The sequence below is a fragment of the Lissotriton vulgaris genome, chromosome 9 (genome assembly GCF_964263255.1).
Source record: "Lissotriton vulgaris chromosome 9, aLisVul1.2, whole genome shotgun sequence".
Lineage (NCBI taxonomy): Eukaryota > Metazoa > Chordata > Amphibia > Caudata > Salamandridae > Lissotriton > Lissotriton vulgaris.
This window is the reverse complement of record NC_141697.1, coordinates 943,634,305-943,647,224: the sequence shown is the minus strand read 5'-3', so window position 1 is coordinate 943,647,224 and position 12,920 is coordinate 943,634,305. Positions and strand designations below refer to the sequence as shown.

At 42.8% G+C, this 12,920-nt stretch overlaps 1 protein-coding gene across 1 annotated transcript in view; it reads left to right on the top strand.

The window, feature by feature from the left end:
* Positions 1 to 12,920, top strand: part of LOC147692587 (RNA-binding protein 6-like) — a 1,208,024-nt gene that overhangs the window by 1,104,774 nt on the left and 90,330 nt on the right. The window lies entirely within an intron of this gene.

Below are 12,920 nucleotides of genomic sequence, written 5' to 3'. Positions count from 1 at the left end.
ATAGATGCAACCTTTAGTGCTAAAACTCTAAAGAACAGAAGGAAAGCAGCTGTGTCTGAAGATCTCCCCATTAACAAAACACTCATCATCAAAGACCCAGCTGTTATAGATGACTCTACACTGTCATTGAAAACCTATCTGACGATGAAGGCTCAGCCGGTGAAGACACTATTGACAACGCATGAGAGACCATTGACACACTATGTTATGTTATGTTATGTTAATAACATTTATTAGGCGCAACAGCTGCCCCAGCAAAGGGGCGTCCTGGCGCCAGATCATGTACACAACACAACAGATCAAAACTGAAAAGAAGAGAGATCAGATTACAGGGGAAAACAAATGGGTTTTGATGGCGCGTCTAAAAAGAGTCAGGCTATTAAGGGCGCGAATCTGAACAGGAAGGGAATTCCATAAATCCGCCGCCAGAACACGGAAGGAACGTCCTCCCATCCTGCTCAGCCTGAACCTAGGCTTACTCGCCAGATGGAGTGATTCAGATCTGAGGGACCGGACCGCGTGGGGACGTACGAAGAAATGAGGCCCGCCAAGGCAGGGGGAGAAGAAAGCTTCAGAATCTTGAATGTCAGACAGAGAGCCTTAAATTTGATTCTCTGTCTGACCGGAAGCCAGTGAAGAGAGGTCAGAACAGTCGAGACCGAACAACGTCTCGGAAGGCCAACAATGGCTCGTGCAGCAGCGTTCTGCACCCTCTGAAGCCTAGTGGCCTCAGCCTGGTTGACTCCAAGCAGCAAGGCACTCCCGTAGTCAATCCGGGAAAGGATAGAGGCCTGAACCACCAGTTGCCGAGTGGGAGGGTCGAAGAATTTGAGGACTGGTCTCAGTCCTCGCAGAATACCATAACAGGTAGCTGCTGTCTTCTTCGTGTGGCTGGTGAAAGATAGATTAGAATCCAGCCAAACCCCCAGATTTTTAACTTCGGCCGCTGGGATGGGGGACGCCCCTAGTTCGGAAGGCCACCACTGATCTCCCCAGAGATCCGCCTGCTTCCCTACGATCAGGACCTCGGTTTTCTTGGCATTAAGCTGTAGACAGTTATTACGCATCCAGCTAGCCACAGCTATGAGTCCTGCCCGGAATCTGGGCGCAGTCACCTCAGGGTCCCCACTGAGTGTCACCGCCAGCTGCGTGTCATCGGCATACGATGTCATGGTAAGGCCATATTGCCTGACGACAGCAGCCAGCGGCTTCACATACAAGTTAAATAAAGTGGGGCTAAGGGCAGAGCCCTGAGGGACTCCCAGTTCCAGAGGGTGGAACGAGGACTGGCCAGGTGGAATGGCTACTTTGAAAAACCGGTCCGAGAGGAAGGAGCGGAACCACTGAAGAGCCTTCCCCACAATACCCACTTCCTCCAATCGCCGCATCAGAATGTCATGAGACACCGTGTCAAACGCGGCGCTCAGGTCTAGCAATAGGAGCGCCGCAGTCTGCCCCGCATCCAGCACCGACCGCAAATGCTCGATCATAAAGAGCAGAGCAGTTTCAGTGCTGTGTTGAGCGCGAAACCCATTTTGGCTCTCGTCAAGAATGTTATTACGAGAGAGGTGGGCAGACAGGATGGAATTCACGTGCGCCTCAGTGACCTTGGCGGTCCAAGGTAAGAGGGAGATGGGTCGATAGTTCTCCGGGAGCAAGGGGTCAGAGTTGGGTTTCTTCAAAATAGGACTGACCACAGCTTGCTTCCAGGAAGGCGGAACCACGCCCTCACTGAGGGAGAGATTGATCAAATCCAAAATGGGCTCACGACAGAGAGGCGGGAGACGGGTGAAAAGCTCCGGCTTCAGTGGGTCTAAGGGGGAGCCAGATTTAATTTTGAGGCTCAGAGTGTCGAATACCCCGTTAGACATGGCCGGCAAGGTGGACTACCAGCGTCCATGAAGGTTACAGCTTCTGCACCTGTAACTGTAGAGAATATAGCCCCAACTGTAGTTATTGTGCCAACTTCTGCCTTGACTACTCACATAAATATCACTACTGCATTACCACAGACACCAATAAGATCTACGCTGCTGTTACGTCAGTTGGGCTCTCTAATAAGAGTTACTCCATAGCATCCAGTACAACTTCTAGATGACATGATATGGGAATCATCTTACAGTTCAGTTCTTTCAGAGTAAGAGTCAAATAAGGAACCAATTTATTCTGATGATGACAGCGTGTTAGCCATGGCTTAACAAGCTGAAGGCCCACATAACCTGGACATTGTATTGTATTGTAATTGCGTTTATATAGCGCTTCCTACCCCTGACGAGGCGTTGAAGCGCTTTTTCAGCGAGTAGCACGCTACTCCGGGACCCATAGAGGATTAGTGTTGAATTAGTATAGTGAAACATGCAAGTACATTTTAAGTGGTGGATAGGTTAGTCAGTTATTTGGATTTGGAATGATAGCAGAAGGATAGAGGAGGACAAAGGATTTTTATTTATATAGCGCTTGTTGACGCACTCTATTCAGGAAGCCTACAAAGGATTAGTGGTGAATTACTATGGTGAAATATGAAGTCATTTCAGTAGTGGATATTAGTCAGTTACTTGGAGTGAGAAGGATAGCGGAGGGCTAAAATGGGAAGAAAGATTTGCATTCATATAGCACTTGTTACCCCTTTTGGGTGTTGAATCGCTTTTTTGGCGAGTAGCACGCCACTCCGGAACCCATAAAGGATTACTGTTGAAAATTAGTATAGTAAAAAAATATGAAGTAATTTGAGTAGTGGATATGTTATTCCGGTATTTTGATAGTATATTAGTATAGTTTAATATGGAATTTGAGAAGTGAACATGTTAGTCTGTTAATTTCGACTGAAAAGGATAGTGGAGGGATAAAAGAGTAAAATATTTTTTTTTCTTTTTTTTTTAAGGTCTTAGCAATAGGAGGAGGCTTTTGGATGAGTAAAATGGAGTTTTTGGTATTGCTAAATGAGAAAAAGGGCAGCATTTCTGGCCCTAGTCCCGACCAGTCTCAAACAGGCAACTACCCTAGACCCCTCCGCCCTTAACAGGCTCAAACAGGCAACTACCCTTGCCCTCTCCGACCTTAGCCTCGACGCCCGGGCCGAGACGCCCTAAGCCTGGCCTTTTTTATAGCCCTAGTAATCAGGTGACCCCCTTCAGCCAATGGAAACCCTAACCCTAACACTATCCAATCACAACACTAGCCCAAAAACCAAGAACCAATAGGAGACCAGGACCTTACTGCCAATCTTAGCCCTAGTCCAAGCACCCAATCAGTTCAAAAACCCTGATCTCTACGTCCAATATAGGCCTTAGCCCTACCAGTAGTCCCAACCCAAGTCCAAGCAGCCAATTGTACAGGTAGCCCTAGTCCCTACTTCCAATAGAAAGCCTAACTCTACTCTTAGTCCCACAACTAGTCCAACAACCAATCACACCAGAAGCCCTAAATAGCTACTTCCAATTAAAGGTCTAACCCTAGCCCTAGTCCCACCCTACTCCAAACAACCAATAACATAGGAAGCCCTAGTCCCTACTTCCAATAGAAATCCTAGCCCTAGTCCCAACCCTACAATGATTGAATCACAGACCCAGAAACCAATCAGAACCCTCAAATACCCAACCAATGAGGACATTAACCCTAACCCAACAGAAACACCAGATACAACCACCAATCAGTGTACACATGTGCCACCCACTAGCAGACCATATAAGGTCCCAGCGACCTCAGACAAGGTTTGCTAGCCAGGGAGTTGGAAGCTGCTTCTCCTGATCAGAATCTCCTAGGAGACAGGCAGGCTCAATCCACACTTTGGACTTCTGCAGGTAAAGGCTACACTAACTCGAAATCTAACAATACTGTTTGAATAAAACTTTATTCCCCCTGCTGGCCATAAAACGAAGTGCACAGGTCCCAGTAAATACAGTTTAAACAGGTCACAGAAGCACCCTCTGATGTGGAATATCCCTGTTGCTGGAGGGATGGGGGGGCAGGGGGGCTTGGCCTCACTGGCTTGTGAACACAAAATGGCGACTGGGGGTGCACTGTTTTAACATACAGGTCTTAGTACAGAGCAAAAGAGAAATTTGGAGGGAAAACAGATTTGTCACCAAGGAATGAGAGGGACAAACCACAGAGGTTGGACTGCAAATCCCACAATTCAACATGCCAAATGCAAGCAATCATGGGCAGGGAAAACCACAAGTTTAAAACACAAAACAGGTGATAAAATATGCAACCACATGCAGGTCAAAACTGCAACTTTAAACTGTAACAACCACATGCAAAGACAGTAATCACAGAAAGGGAAAATCGTTTTTAAACAATTTTTGTTTTGGGAAGAGACAGCACTAGTCTGTCTCCTTACCACTTCCTGGACTCTGCTCACTGCACTCTGGGGCACAGGTAGGCTGCAATTCACAAGATGGAGGAGAGTGATCTATCTGGAGTCATTCTATTCTGGTCAACTTCACAAGCTTGACATTCTACAATCTTAAGCTGAGCCAATGGTGAGGTGCCAATGGATTTCTTGCATTCATTAAAGATGATGATGGAAAATGTCTACAGTAGATTACCACCACCACAACAATAGCAAGCTCCTATTCAGTCACACTCAGCAAATCTGACTCCACAGCCAATAACCTCTTCTCAACAACAAGATTTGCCATGGTCATAATTGTTATTAAGAGTCTGTTACGCACAGCCTTAAGTTCAGAGTAGAAGTACGCACCATTCGATCCACAACCTCAAGATGGAGGTTGCAGGCAGACATTTAAGCGCCTGAATGCAAATATTTTTTTCTTGTAGAATAGCGAAGTCCATAACAAGTCCCAAGAGTCTCTCCAGTGAATGATGTCTACAGCTTCAACAGTCTGATGAATAGAGGGACTCAGAAATGTGATTTTCCTCTGACTACTGTAGAAATAAAATCATTTTTGTTTGACTTAAGGACAAAAAAGAGCTCAGTCAAGACCATCCCAGTCATGGTTCATGTAAAGGGAAGGAGCGCCTTTCTGTCTGCAAAACCCTTTAACAGGAGCAGCATTAATTGCCAGACTGGAGAAGAAATCTAAAGCTCCAGGCATAGCCCCAACTTGTCTATTGGAGCAGGTCAAACAAGACACTGTGATTTCCGCAGCGGCACAGATAAGGCCATGCAATCCATAAACACTATTAGTAATCCTACTAGACAAGGAAGAAAAGAGACTAGACACAATTAATAAGAGTAGTTATTTTCAAGATGACAGCTGTCAATACATCCTCTCACTTTATAACAGACCTCTGTAGAAAACATAAACCTGTTCCTGCAAAAATTACCTAAAGACTGCAGAGCAAATGAAAGCTGTTCTAAAAGAGGGTGAGGTAACTTAATCAGCCTAGAAAGATGCGTTTCTGGACAGCTCGATCACTGTCTTTAGACAGATGACAACAGGGGATGTTTTAAGAAAGTGTTTCCAGCTTCACAATATGACATTCCAGTCAGAAACAAATCAAGGATGATTGAAATGTCTTTTCATGGTCAGCATTTCTTCAGCCGGGTCGTCGAGGAAGCCCTGCAGGCAGTCAAGACTGATGCAGCCAAATTACTTTGAAGTACTGAATGAAAGACAACATTATTACTATAGAAAGCAGCAGGATAGCCAAAGATCATTTCAGTCAGAGGTTTTCTTTGCTTTTCGTGCCTAGAGACTAGGTTAATAATTGCAAGGACAAACCACAAAACAAGAAGACAGCAAAGGAAACAAATAGGTCCAACAATGGCCAGGAAAGCGTCCCTTATGGCCCCCCAGCTGCATGCAGTAAATGATTAAATTAATGCCTTGGCTGATGATTCAGTAGTGCAGCTCGCATGTATAGTATAACTGCACCCACCTGGATGCACTAAATCAAATCAAATAATCTTCATTTGGTTTCAGATATTAAAACCATAAAAGCATGTATTAAATATAAAATGAAATACTGTGTCTAGTAAAAATAAACAATCCTCATAGAGATTTACCGGCGAATTAAAATAACTTGTACCAATGAGGATGCAAGAAAATCACTGACTCCAAGTTTATACATACTACTCCAATAAAACAATGCAACCGTGTTCAATACACTAAATACTGATGAAGAGAGCAGGCTAATTAATCACAACTGGATCAAAGTCTAATAGCGGATTTAAAAAATTCAAATACATAAAACACCGTGCTTCCTGTCAGCATTTGTAAGTGGGTGAAAAGGGTAAAATAATCTCCCTACCACTAAAACAAACTGGCACCCCGGGATAGAGCTATGGCCCACATACCTTTGAAGGGTACGATCTCCCTGGAGATGACCCTATGGGTCGGAAACTTGAAAAAATGGGGTGAGTGAACTACAGGATACAGCCGTTGGGACTAAATCAGCATTTTTAAAATTGGGGACATAGAGGTTGAGACAAAAAAATTAATCTTTGCACACGTAAAGGTAGAGCAGGAGGTTTCACACCACAGTTCTACAAATATATTCTACTTAAGCTTGCCATAACCGCAGAGGCCATTAACTGGATGGACACAACCGATTATGCCCCACTTCAATGTCATGTTTGAAGGGTGCGCTCGGCAAAGGGGTCATAACTTCCATATATACAACAATAATTAACAACATTCATGACAACCTTAAAGTCTTTCGGTAAAGATGAGAGAGAGATGTAGGAGTCCTTGAAGACCTAGATTAGAAAGCTGCCCTGTTGCATCCAAGGGAAGTGGCAGTCATAACAAGGGTCTCCCTCATTCAAATTAAGGGCCTGAACAGAACATATGTCACTAGAGCCAAACTATCTAAGATGGGGAAATCCAAAGCACTCACCTATCTCAGATGCAGGAACAAAGAAGGCTTCTTCTTTCATTCAATATGGGGCTGTACCGAGATTCAAAGCTATTGGAGCATAATTCTGAAGGACCTGAGCGATGTTTTCGAGAGCTCTAAACCCCTAAATGATGCTTCTAGGGGACCATGGTGAAATTGACCGTTCACGGACACAACTACTATTCTATTTGTTGATTTAGTGATGGCAAAGCAAGATATTGCTCAATTGTAGGGATTCCTGTTGACACAGACAAAAGAGAACTGACTTACAAGGATGGATATTTGCATGGGCACCAAAAAGTAGTAGACGCAAGTAGAGGTTGTCCTCACAAGTTTCAGAAAGATTGGGGAGATGGAAGGAATTCTACGGACTAGACCGAGATGATACCAGCATCCCACGCGTGGAACTCCAGAAAGTAGCGTGGGTGCAATATCCAAACCCTAATATTGCCCACTAGTGCCATTGACTGTCCACACGCAATTATTAACATAATTCCAAGTTAAAATGCTTAAGCATAACTATTTTGAAAGATGCTTTTTTTTTTGTTTGTTTTTTAGCTCGCCGGTACTGAGGTGCTGTTCCCAACACACAAGGGGGGACGAATGTAGACGAGCGGGCTACCCAATTTTCGTTGTCTGTGGGTTATATATGCCCTTCTGATTGCTGAGCTGAATGACCGCTATTACGGTTATTACGCAGCCATATTTCCGACAGTGTGTTATTTATGCCCTTTTCTTTAAACAAATAGAATATTTGACCTTTTTTGTTCACTGCAAACAGAAGTGCCTGAAGCTTATAGAAAAACTACTTGATAGTTTCAAGTGTCCAGTAAAATATAGAGGTTCTCATATTTTGCTTATGCCCTGTTGGAACCCTCTCTGATTTTGGAGAAATAAGGTTGCCTATATACTTTGTTACTTATACTTAGCATGAATGAAGAATATAGGCTATTATACAAGAACGTGATCTGGACACACTTGGACGATTCTAAGTTCCTTTTTTCTTTGGACCGCTGTGTTGGAACCTCTAGAGATTTCCGAGCCCTGATGAAGTTCCGCAAGGAACGAAACGCGTTGGCTGAGGCCTTTTAAAGATTGAATAAATAAAAGATTAAACCTTGACGAAATTAAGAATCTCTGGACTCTTATCTTTGGTGCACCATTTTTGTCTTCAATACTTTGAAAGATGTGCCCGCTGCCTCACAACTTGAAATGTTATGTAGTGTGCACCTTTGTCTAAATACTGGACTCTATGACTATGCACTGTGTCTTGTAATGTGCTCACTGTTTGATATGAAAAGATTTAAATAAAAACAGGTTTAAAAAACACAGCTGCAAGGAAAGAAGCTGATGCACCTGACTTCCCCAGTGTCCACCCCCCTCCCCCCCCCCATCCACCGTTCATACCGTTTGAAATCGCCCAGACATTAAATCTTAGGAAATTAGTCTGTGCTCCCATCTTGAAAAAAATCAATCCTAATGCAGTGAAGCATATGATATCCTTGGGTGCAAATATCTGTGCAGACCAACTAACAGTCTACTCATTGCAAGACAGAAGAGAAGAATTGATTTTCCTAGTTCAGGAGATAAGCACAAAGATTTGTATTACATTCAGGGCCTTCTAGGAATACATTCCTTCTGCATTCCTCTTATGCCACAATGAGGCCTGTTCAAAAAGGGTTGTATAGGCAGTGATAACAAGTGACTGGCCACTACGATGACCACATACGAATTATGGAAAAGATGAAACATGCCTTGATTTGTCAGGAACCCAAAGAAAACATCTAGTTAGGTCAAGACTTTTGCGAAATCAGCCACATCTCCATCTTTAAATGGATGCTTCTATGAAGGGCTATGGAGCCCATTTGAAAGATCATTGAGTGAACAGGCTGTGGTCCTTCAGGAAAAAATCAGCAAATAACGTGCTAGAATTAAAAGCGGTGAGACTTGCCTCAAAGGCTTCCTGCCCCTGGTAGAACAAAAAGATGTCAAAATGAGAACTGACACCATGACTACTTTATGCCACTTTTGAAAGCAAGGAAGAACATAAATACAACCTATTATCAAAGGCAACACAGCAACTATGGCATTGGGCTAAACGCTGATATAATCAGTATAACAATGGAGTACATTTCCTGAACAGTGGATGTCCTCACCAGGAAATATGTACACTGGCATGACTGAGAGATAGATTCACATTTATCAGAACTAGTCTTCCAGAGAAGGGTCAAACTTCAGTTGCATCCATTCGGAGTTCCTGACAACGCCAATTGCTAGAGCTTCACAAGTAAAATGGTGGTATCGCAACTCGAGTGAGAAAGCATTTTTTATTTTTTTGGTTAGGGAAATGTTATGTATTATCGCCCCCCCCCCCCACCCTCCCCCCCAAACACACACCACCCCATACCATTCATCCAGAGAGTTCTGCAGGAAATTAAGTAAGAACATTGCAAAATCATTTTGATTGCCTTGGCTTGATAAAAACAGTTCTTGAACACTCTTCTTTGCAACTTCTCAATTCAGACTCAAATGTGATTTCGAGTGCACTCCTATGTTTCCTATCCAAGAACAGAGGTCAGATTTTGCACTACAAAGTAGTGTCTCCGCAGCGTACATCCTTCGTGTTGTGTTCCTACACTTTCGATCTCTCAATATCACACTTTCCTGAAGGAAGATCCTACAAGCAGCCAGAGCCGCTTCCACAATCAAAACTTACTCTATGAAATGGAAGAGATTTTGTTTTGAGACTGCAAGAAACAACATAGATCCCCTCTCAGTACATCTTCACAATAAACTACCTTATTTGCAAATCTTAGCAGAGTGAAGATTAGGATGCTCGTCAATCAAGATATAGTTTGTGGCTTGCTTTTCACAAGAGTGCCGAGAGATTTTATGTAAAAGCTGTTCACCTCCGTGGTTGGAAAACAAGTGGATCATTAAAAAAAACTGTAAAATTCACTGAAAAAGAACAAAGATTAAAAGTGAGTTGTGCTTTTCACTTAACTGTGACATGCCATCGAAATTCACCATTTGTTACCAATGCAGTCAATACAAGCAGAAATTTGTGCCACTCGCCGTGCACAAAATACCAATTTGCTTAGGGCACACACATGAGAAAAAAAGCATATCAAGAAACGAAGTGGCGGCCCGCGCGAATTATTGTGTCCATTGAAAACCATAACTGGTAGATTTCAGTGGTTTGAGCCAAAACCATAACTCACTTTCTAACAGTTTTTTGTCAATATATATCCATCACTAAAAGGAAGTTGACAGCACTCCACTTCGTTTGAAGGTGCAAAAAAAATCTTTATTGGCACATAAACAGGCTGGACCTCACCAATAACGCCAATGTAGTTATAGTTTGGTCAATCTTTCCATTAGAAAGGCATTTTTTGGTGCCATCAGTGAGGTCATCATTAATGTCCTATAACAGATCATGAGTGATGCAATATTTGATCTCGTAAGCAGTGCATGATGGGAGCATGTTATAGTTAATTCACTAAGCTATAACTGGAGAATTTTTGTGGTTTTTCAGTTTTTAGAAATTGGTTCTCCTTTCATTTCAACACCTAACTATAACGTCACTTTAACCCCTGGTATTTGCAGGTAATTTCAGTTTTTGATAAACCTATGCTAAAAACGTATTATCATATCAAATTATAACGTCCCTATAACTTTTTTTTCCAGTGTGTGTGTGTGTGTGTGTGTGTGTGTGTATACAGTGGGTCCTTTGAATGTTCAGGCTTTGTTGTTTTGTACTTCTCTTGAAGAGAATGCTCTTAAACAAGAGCAATGGTAAATCTTTGCAGTGATATCTCCTTCCGGATGAGACTTAGACTCCTTTGAATAAAATCTTTATTTCACAGGAATTGTGTCATAGCCAAGAGATAACGTCCTCAGTCTGTGTAATATGGGCTTATGAACCACTGCTTTCTGCGCAGTAAAATCACCCAAACATGCAGGTTAACAACATAGCCCAATACCTCATGGAATCAGTTTTGGAACAATTGTCCATGAGAAGGGGTGACTGCAGTTATTAGTCTGAAAGGAAGCTATATATTTTTACTGCGTGTGAAGTAGAAAGGCAATAAAATGATGGAATTGTATTGCTTATCAGTAATACTAATTTTACTTCGTAGTCACCCCTCTACTGTTATCTTAAAAACTGTTGACCTTATTGTAGAGGTAGCAAATTGAATCACTCAAAGCTGATTTACTAGAGCTTTAAAGAGCATTGAAACACCAATAAGTAGGTTTTAAGCACCACTTCAATATGCAGAAATGACAATGTGTCTCAGTATCAATAACGTTGTAAACTCTCCTTTATAAAGTGTAGGAAGGTAGGATCCTTCTAGCATGGTTACCCCCACTTTTTGCCTGGTGTCAGTGATGTTTTTTACCTAGTCTGCTGGGATCCTGCTAATAAGGACTCCAGCAACTGTGCTTTCTCCCCTAAATTGACATAGTAAGTACTTTGGCACTTCCACTATTGGCAACTGGTGTACCCTTGTAAATTCCCAGTATGTGGTACTGGGGTACCCAGGGCATAGGTAAACCAGGGGTCTCCCATGGGCTGCAGCATGTATTGTGCCACCCATGGTGAGTCCACTTAAACTGTGAATACAGGCCTGCCATTGCATCATAAGGGTTGCCTGGATTAGTGCAAGGTGCATCATTTAAATAAGTGTGCCCCATATTCTAAGCCAGTCTCCTACAATTGGTCAATGCTTTCTCTATCGTAAATGGGTTCTGGAATCCCTTTTTCTACCTTTTGCAGTGCACCAATAACTCCTTTAAGCCAAGGTGCTATAGCCCAGTTGCATTGGCTATTTCCTCTGGTCCCCCAAATCACGGCTGAACACGGATTCTTATCCCACCATCATAGCGGCTTAGAATTTCTGTTTATTGCCTCTTGTCTTTTAATTCATTTTTGTTCCCCAGCCATGGGTAACCCTATTCCCATGCTTTTTGATGTCTTTCCAACTTCACTTATACATGGTGTTAACACAGTTCTTATGGTGATAACGTATTCCTCACCTACGGTACTCAGATCGTCTGATCTCTTCTATCTTATTCCAGACTGGCTGGTTCTATTCTGGGACTTTTAATAGGATCAGTTTTCAGACCCTCTGAGGATGGTATTGCTCTGCAATCGAGTTCAATGGTAAGGTCTCTGCGGCTAGATGTCTCTATCCGATGGGCTAGTTACTTACCTTCAGTAAAGCCTCATCTGTTAGTGACAGGATCTATCCGCATTTTCCTTACCCACACTCCCATCCTCCCCGTTCTGCGAACTAGTTTCTTTTTGCCTAAAAGACCCCTTTCTTAACATTGATATGCCTTGCTTTAAGATTTCATACTTACTTGACACAAAGATGTCTTCTTTTTTATACTGTTTCCATGAGCGGTTACCATAAGTGGCTCCACATGTTTGGCACGGGAAGTAGTCACAGGAGAAGCTAATGTCAGCGCGTGGGGGGAATGGGGGTAAGGCTTATATGAACTCCATCAACGTCACTTCCAGTGGAGAACGTTGCTTCCAAGCTGCACAATGCTCTCTACCAACATGCAGAGGTCCTGCTGAAACATTTTACGGATCCAGTCTGGCACCTGGACAGAATTCAAGGGTAAGGAATCTGTGGCTAGATCCTGTCTCTACCAGATAGGGTGTTTCTGAAGGTAAGTAACTTGTCTGCCAATACTTGCTTGTGGTTGAGTGGAAAGCCTTGATTTATTGTACATTTAAACATCTATATCTCAGGAACCCTCCAGTAGATCTTTTAATTTTGGGGTACATACATTCATAAAATACAGTCTATTTTCATAAATTGGTGTTCGATTTCTTGAGAGTTGTGCTTCTTTCTTCTTCTGTTGTTTTGGTGCTGTTTAAATGCTCTACACGTGTTCATTTTTTGACGCCTGACTGCTTAAAACTACAGCTACCCATACTTGAGCTAAGGTTTGACAAGCAAAGTCTGATTGGTCCACAAAAGGGCTTCGAAGTGTATTGCACAGTGAGGTCTCAATCACACCATATTATACACCCTGTTAACTGACACCTTTGCTTTCCTCCTTTTCTGCATTCTTCCAAATTGTTCTGGGTGAAAGTCTAT